This window comes from Phaseolus vulgaris, chromosome 8, assembly GCF_000499845.2.
Source record: "Phaseolus vulgaris cultivar G19833 chromosome 8, P. vulgaris v2.0, whole genome shotgun sequence".
Classification (NCBI taxonomy): Eukaryota; Viridiplantae; Streptophyta; class Magnoliopsida; order Fabales; family Fabaceae; genus Phaseolus; species Phaseolus vulgaris.
This window is the reverse complement of record NC_023752.2, coordinates 6543095-6551567: the sequence shown is the minus strand read 5'-3', so window position 1 is coordinate 6551567 and position 8473 is coordinate 6543095. Positions and strand designations below refer to the sequence as shown.

General features: G+C 35.7%; 1 pseudogene; it reads left to right on the top strand.

Annotated features, from left to right (window-relative positions):
• Nucleotides 1-3729: 3729 nt before the first annotated feature.
• Nucleotides 3730-6434, top strand: LOC137823651 (lysine-specific histone demethylase 1 homolog 1-like; annotated as a pseudogene).
• The last annotated feature ends 2039 nt before the right edge of the window (nt 6435-8473 follow it).

Sequence of the window (8473 nt, the reverse complement as noted above, 5' to 3'; positions counted from 1 at the left end):
AAATTAAAAAATTAAAAGTGTAAGGTCAACCTGCCAATCCGTCCTCTGACAAGGCAGGTTACTAAAGTATTTTTTTTTTCTTAACATTTTCCTTCAAATACTTAATACTGTGTATGAAAGTGACTTAAATCCTTAAACAATTAAATCAAGTTTCTCTTAATTCCTTTTGCACCTTGACGCATAAAATGGTATGACAATTTTGTAGAAAAAATTTACATCCTTACAAGTAGTTTCTCTTGGATCCTTTTTGAATAATTGACAAATTATGGCTGTGGTCATACTTCCCTCTTTTAGAAAATAATTTTATTGTTCCCTACATCTTCGTCCTTTTTCATTTTATAGTTTCTACATCATCATCTTCAATATCAAACTTTTTTTTAATCTTTGTTATAGAGTCACAATAACATCAAGTATTTCTTTTTAATTCTTGGGTTAGCCAAGTGATGTTTCAAACGATAAACTTCCTTGTGGTATGGTTTTTAAACAAAATTTGCATTGAATTATTCTTAGATTATCATCTACGTATTCCATGCTTTCAAGCAAAGTTTAGCATTTTCCCACCTTTCTATAGTGAACATTGTGAGGAGGGTTTGTCATTGTCAACAGGAACAGGAACAGCAACACCATCTCCAGAGAGAAAGTTCGAAACCCAACACCAGAAACCATTATTATGATTTTTGCAATAATAGAACTAGAAAAGGAGTCATAAACAACACAAAATTGTTTGCAGAAAAGAAAAATACGGTTGTTGTGTGTTTTGGTTCGTAAAAGTAATATAAAGGAAGAAAAGAAGCAACAAACAAATACCTGAATTGGAATCAAGAAATATGTTTGCTACGTAGTTATGGCGAAACTGTGACCGTAAAACATCGTTATGTAATTACTTGGTGAAGGAGAAAAGAAATCGTGTATGACCATCAGTATTTTCTAACTCTTCTTACAAGATCGGGTTCCGCCTGGAGTGACTTCAAGAATCTCCGTCTTCTTGTCCTTGCAGTTTATATGCTTGATGCTTTTCTTCTTCGGTGAGCAGGGTGGGATACCCCAACGCTCAAGTCAGTCCGAGTATAATATATAAGTGATTTAGGGATCAGAAAATTACCCCTAACATTGGGTCCCTTTTGATATTTATAGCTTTCTGTTGGACTTCAACTGTCATGGGCCTTTTTTTGGGCTCAGACGAAGGTCCATTTGTGCCTTAATCATGATCTATGACTAAACTGGCTTAATTATGCTTAATTATGGTTTATCATTGATGGGAAAAACGCATGCGGAAGCAACACACATAATCACAAATCAACTGCAGAAAATAAAGAACACATGATTTAACGTGGTTCGGTCGCCAACTGCAACCTACATCCACACGGGCAACCATTAGGTTTTCATTCTATCATGTTGCACGTCAATTACAAGTACAATGATTTCTTTAAATAGAGATAAATAGATATAATAAAGGAACCGAATAATTAAGCCCACTCATTAAAACATGGTGTCTACTCAGCCCAACCCAATTGGTCATGGCTTCATACCCAACAATCTCCCACTTGAAGTCATAGAACAATGTTCACCTGCGCTTCAACTGTGTACATGGTGTCTTGTTAGCCCAACCCAATTGGTCATGGCTTCATACCCAACAATCTCCCACTTGAAGTCATAGAACAATGTTCACCTGCGCTTCAACTGTGTACATGGTGTCTTGTTAGCCCAACCCAATTGGTCTTGACTTCATACCCAACATCTCCCACTTGAAGTCACGGAACAATGTTCACCTGCACTTCAACTGTGTACATGTACTTCTGTAATCCTGAAATGCCCCACCTTCTTGCAGTTCCAACATGTTACACTTGAGCAATCCCAAGTCTTTGACTGACTCCTTCTTTTGTTCTTGCTCCCACTATCTCTGATATTTCTCTTACCTCTGTTGACATATAGCGATTCACTACATAATTTCCCAAAACTCTTTCTTCAGACATCCTCGCCAAGAATGAGATCATGAATCTTCTCAAAAGTGAATCCATCGGATCCCGCTGAACTGATAACTGTTGTAACTATTCTGGACCAACTGTCAGGCAAAAACAATAGCAATAGTAAAGCTTGAACTTCATCATCGAACTTAATGCCCACTGACGTAAGTCTGGCTAAGATTATATTGATGTGCTCAGTAACTGAACTCGCCAATCCTCAATTTGCATTTTCCACCAACTGAATTTTGTACCATCGAATTTTCAATTCGGAACTTCCCGTTTTCTGCCATGTCAAACGACTAGTCGAGATACTCGGTACAACTAATTTCAGATCTTGGCAATCCTTTTTTTTTTAAATAAAGACCACAAAAATTGCACCACCCAAAATCAGTCACCAATCGCAGTCCCCAATGCACTGGCGCTCCGCCGCACTGGACCGTAACTACCAGGACGCGCACCGCCGCTGTTCGCGCTCCGCACCACCACTGTCGCATTGCACTCCGTGTCGTCTCAGACCAGCACACCTGCAGAACGCACATGCAACCCTAACTTTGGGATGTCGTTGTCACCCCTGCGAAACCCTAGCTTTGGGATGTTGTTGCCGCCTCTGTGAAACCCTAACTTTGGGATGCTACTGCAGGCCCTACGAAACCCTAACTTTGGGATGCTACTGCAGCCACTGTGAAACCCTAGTTTTGGGATGCTACTGCAACCGCAATTTTCACGTCTCGTTGATTAATTTTTGCTGATCGGATCTCTGGTGTGTAAACGAACCAAGGCTCTTGATACCACTTGATGGGAAAAACGCACGCGGAAGCAACACACAAAATCACAAATCAACTGCAGAAAATAAAGAACACATGATTTAACGTGGTTCGGTCGCCAACTACAACCTACATCCACAGGGGCAACTATTAGGTTTTCATTCTATCCTGTTGCACGTCAATTACAAGTACAATTATCTCTTTAAATAGAGATAAATAGATATAATAAAGGGACCCAATAATTAAGTCCACTCACTAAAACATGGTGTCTACTCAGCCCAACCCAATTGGTCATGGCTTCATATCCAACAATCTCCCACTTGAAGTCACGGAACAATGTTCACCTGCGCTTCAACTGTGTACATGGTGTCTTGTCAACCCAACCCAATTGGTCTTGACTTCATACCCAACAATCATCTGCTTCCAAGTTCGTTCAATCTTGTCGACTATTCGACCTCTCGGCATCCCGATATTACATTTGCCCCCCAGGCTTGCGTACATTTATGGAAATGTAACGTAGAGTCTTTAAGAAAGAAAAATTGTTTTGTCTTTAGGTGTACGTCTTTCCTAAGTCATATGCTCCCAAGACTCAAGTGAATTTATGGAAATGTAACGTAGAGTCTAAGAGAATTGGGATAGCTGAGAAGCCGAGAAGCTGAGAGGTCGTGAGATAAATACGAATGTGCACGTAATCCATTACGTGTGTAATCTATTTATGTCTTGGAGGCTGAGTGGAAAATTTTGGTTACTCGAGGCATATGGACGTGGCGTGACGTCAGATAGCGTGAGTTCACGTGATCTGGGTCGTTGATATTGAGTTGATCCAATAGTGAAAATTGTGTGTGACGGTTCATATTTGCCCTTTCCTTCACCTATAAATAGTGGTGGTAGTGGGTTCCATTTCTCATGTGTTAACCGTGAATTAGCTTTGAGAATCCGAGAATTGAATACTTCTTTTATTGATTGTGTATACTCATTTGAAGAGTTTCTGTGAGGTAACCATGTCTTCTCCTTCTGTAACCACTTTATTTTCTTTCGATTCTGGGAGTTCAAGTAGGAAAAGTCCACTAGCTATAGATGTTGTGCCCAGTGATGCCGAGAGTACAAAGGATTCTTCTCGATCTGTCGGTCCTTTGAGTAAAGATAATCCTGAACCTGCTATGTCATCATCTTTGAGTGCATATCATGGAGAGGAAACTCGAGAGGTAGAGTATGTATGGGTGCACAACAAGGTTCGTGAGATTTTTTTTAAGTATATTAAGGTGTCAATGCTTCATGATTTTGTAGAGAATTTTGATATTGTTTTAAAGGGTGTGCCGAATGGTGCGTTCGCATTATGTAGATGTCGAGAACTCGAAACCGTTTGTCTGGGTAGAGGGAGGGAATGCAAGGATTTTTTCTACTTTTATTCGTGTTTGATTTCAGACATTCATGTCTTCTTTCCTTTCGATGAGTTTACCATAGAGGTATTGCGTGTCTTAAACGTAGCTCCCACGCAGTTGCATCCGAATAGTTGGGTTGCGCTCTAGGCTTTTCGGTTGCTCTGTGAGGTGCTTAGTCTTAAGTCCACTCCTAGGTCTTTTTTACATTTTTTTGGTACAAGGCCGGGAGACCGGATAGGTTGGGTATCTCTAGTCGGCCAGTCAAAGAATGACTTCCTTCATCCTTTTACCACTTCCTATAAGAGATTTAAAGAAGGTTTTTTCAAAGTAGTGATTGAAGAGGAAGGTCGACCATATTTCTTTGATGGTGAGACTCCCAGGTTTCCTTTCAATTGAACAAAAGATCCGACACGTTTCTATATGTGACCGAGAAACCGTAATCTTAGATTTATAAAAATTATTTTTCAACTCCGAAATTAGTTTATAGCACCTTAGAATAGATTTTATCATAAAAACACTTTGATAATTAGCTTGACACATAATAAAATATATTACATTCTAACATATAAACCTCACACTATAAAAAAAAAATAATAATTTAGTTACCATAAAGAGTGTAAGCTATAAAAGAATGTTACTAGTGTCGATGAAAACGGTATAAGTTAGACAAAAAATAATATTAAATATTTGTCGGCCATGGAGATATTTAATCAACACTAATAATTATTAAGAAAAATAACAATAGATTAGCCTATAATGAAAACATAAGTTGGGTAACTATTGTATTTAATGAAAAAAAAAATTAAGTTTTCTAACACAGAATCCCAAAGTTTGTCACGCGTTCTTCCCCCAAAAGCCCTAATCGTAACTTGGGTGTTTGTGAATTGGAAATCGTATCTTGTAAGTATCCCATAATCTTCATGTATGAGTGTTGCAATCTGGTGCGAGGTTGAAGGTGAATTCGGTGACCGCCGATGAAGAGGTAGATGAAGGTCTTCACAGTGAGGAGGTAGAGAGGGGTTCGCCTTTTGCTTTAGGGTTTATATTTTAGATTTTGGGGTTCGCGGTTTACAGTACATTTGTTTTGTGGTTGAAATTTATTTTTTTTACGGTTGAAATTTATTTTTTTATGGTTGAAATTTATAATTAAGTGCAGCATTTGATTGGTTCGTTTTCACAGTCTTTTTCGATTGATGAACACTTTCTTGTATTGTCTGTTGAAACCCTGTTTTTTTAGTATAATAAGAGTTCTGTTTTTTTTTTTTTAATATGAGCACAGATTGGGATAAGGCCAGAGGCGTCGCAGACCATTGAAGAGTAAGGATATTTTCAATCCAAAGGGGATTGTTGTTCCGGATCCTGTTCAGGCGGTGTGTATTTGGTGGGGGAAGGATCACTTTGCATATGGATCTTACTCTTATGTTGCTGTTGGGTTTTCAGGAGATGATTATGACATTCTTGCAGAGAGTGTTTGGAATGAAAGAGTGTTCTTTGCTGGAGAGGCAACCAACAAGCAGTATCATGCGACTATGCATGGAGCGTTTCTTAGTGTGTTGAGAGGCTGCAAACATTTTGAGAGTGGCAAAGAGAAGGTCTTCCATGCCTGCTTTTGACACATCGAAAAGTAACTCCCAGAAGGAGGATGATTTGCACAAACTATTTTTGAAACCTGATATGACATTTGGTAACTTCTCTGCTTTGTATGATCCAAAACTGAATTATCTTAATTCCAGTTCATTACTGAGGGTTAAAATTGGAGGCTCTGTATTGGAGGACTCTGGCAATCTTTAGTTGGGAGGAAAAGTTTAAGTGGTGCTGCTGAATCTCTTATTGGCAGCATAATATTGTCTAGACCCAACTTTGATGAAGTGAAAAATTCTCTTACGACTGGAAAGGAAAATTCTTAGCAGCATCATGTAGAGTAGAACTTATTAAACATTACTTACATTGTTTTTCCTCCCTTTTCAAAATGGACAATTATTCCTCTAGCCAACTGCAAAAAAAACAATATATACGATAAAGACACAATTAGTAGTAAGGGCATCATTTTGTAATTTGTGGCTATAGAAATTGTTTCAAGTAGGACAGAGAGAATTGAAATTTTTAGGCATCTACACAAATCCTCTTCTTGACCTTCTTGAACTTTACAGCAATGCATTCTGTAGAAGCTAGAGGGCAGGGTTTGGTTGATTTCTTCAAGCCCATCATTTTCATAATTCTAGTACTAGCATCTCCATTGCTAACATTACTATGTAAAGTGATGCTATCACTGATAATAGCAACTTCTACATGATTAAAATAAATTTGTATTAACATAGAATCAATACTGAACTCAAGTTATAGGAAACATTGGCATTAAAAAACTGGTTGTTCAAATTTTCATAAAGATAACTCTCGTGACCAAATTCCTCAACTGAAACAGCCATAGGAAACAACCATAGTGTTTTTGATGAAAAATAATCTAATAATTATTTTTTAAAGATGTAGATGCAAAGCAAGGAGGATTTTTATCTTACGCATCACAGTCCAGTGGAAGTTTAGATACACAAATCATCATCAAGTAAGCCACACCAATGCTTGTTTGTATTGAATTTACTTATATGCTTATCAAATAACTGTATTTCTATTCATGAATTGCATGAATCGATCAAGACAATATCTTCTTTGAAGCTAAATTTTAATTTTGTTTCGCTACTTCCTGAATTTTGAGCTGAATATGTCAGGTCTATATATATATATATATATATATATATATTAATTATGTGTGTAGGCAAGGCAGCCCAAGTGACTTGGAGTATGATCATATGCCTTATGTTGTTTAAGAAATAGGAATTATCTAATGATTGATTAGAACCCCAACATCATCTTATGTATTTAGATTGTAAAAAATAAGATAAAATATAAAGCAATTATTTGCAATCTGCCAGCTTGAACTGTCCTTTAAAGCTCTATCCAGTATTCCTCAAAACCTTCACGAATACATTTTCATTCTCAAGTTTACACTTTGTCTATGCTTCTCTGCTTCTATGCCCTTTATTTATTCTCTAACACTATTCAGTTGCCTTGTCTAAATGGCTGCTTTTGATTTAATAAAAAAACCTTCCACTCTAATACCCTATTCTTGTGGTTGGTATGTATGTCATAGTTAGAAATTAGTGATATCAATGGGGCATGTTACATTTTTGTTGTAATTGTTTGATGCCTGAATTCAAAGTGATACAAGAATATGGGTTTTTGATCAGAAGGATGAGTCACTACATGTGTAATAAAATATTGTATTTTTTGTTGTTGAATAATAAAATATTGTCTGGAACTTAAACTGTTTTTTGTCTTAAGGAAATTATTAGTTTGCCCTTTTAGTAAAAGGAATTTTGTTTTGCTTTTTAATTTTCTAATTTAAATGCAACACTTTCATCTTTGGATTTGTCGCAAGTATTTTTAAAATGGGATTTTCTAACCAAGATTCTAGAAGTACCGGTTAAAAAAAGGTTTATTGAAAATCATGCAAAAAAGCATTGAAAAAACCATAAAAAAACGTTTTTTATGCGTTTCAATAATAAAAATCAATTATGTAAACAAATAGAGAAATATTGAAACATGTACACGTAATATTTTATATAAAAATTTAAATTTTAGTTTAATGTATGATGTAGTAAACCTAATCTCTTCCATCAGACATAACCTTTGTAGATAATGCAAAAGTTTTCATCAAAGAGTAAAGGTCAATGTTATAGCACTTCATCAAAGAGTTGCATAATTTTGTAAGTAAAATTAACTAATATGCATGTCTTCAATTTATTTGACTAATTTCAAAATTTTATGTTTCAGGTTCAATATGTTAATAAATTCAAAATTTTATGTTTCAGGTTCAATATGTTTTTGTGTTGGTATTACTCCATTCATTAATCTCATACTAATACTCAATTTATTTTATTTATTCTCATTATTTATACCGGTTTTTCCGGTACACATTCCAATATGCTCTTTGCAACAATCAACCAATATGCTCTTTGCAACAATCATATATGTACCAAAATTTTAATTTTTTGTTCTTAGTTCATCTTATGCTTATGACATTCTTTACTACTTTTAGTCAATTAAAACCATAAAGAGCAAGTTTTATTTCAGTTTCAAATGACATTTTCCTTTACAATTGGTATAACTGATATTAACTTTTCATTAAATATTGCATTCACATTGAAACCAATTAGAGGTGTTATAATTGAACTTCAATATTATTGCAAATTCAAATTTGGATTGGCTGTTAAAATTTTTTTCAGCTACTATACTTGAAATTCCATTTTCATTGCAAATTGATATTTATATTGGTTGTTTAAAAAAATTGTTTGTTCTTGAAATTTCA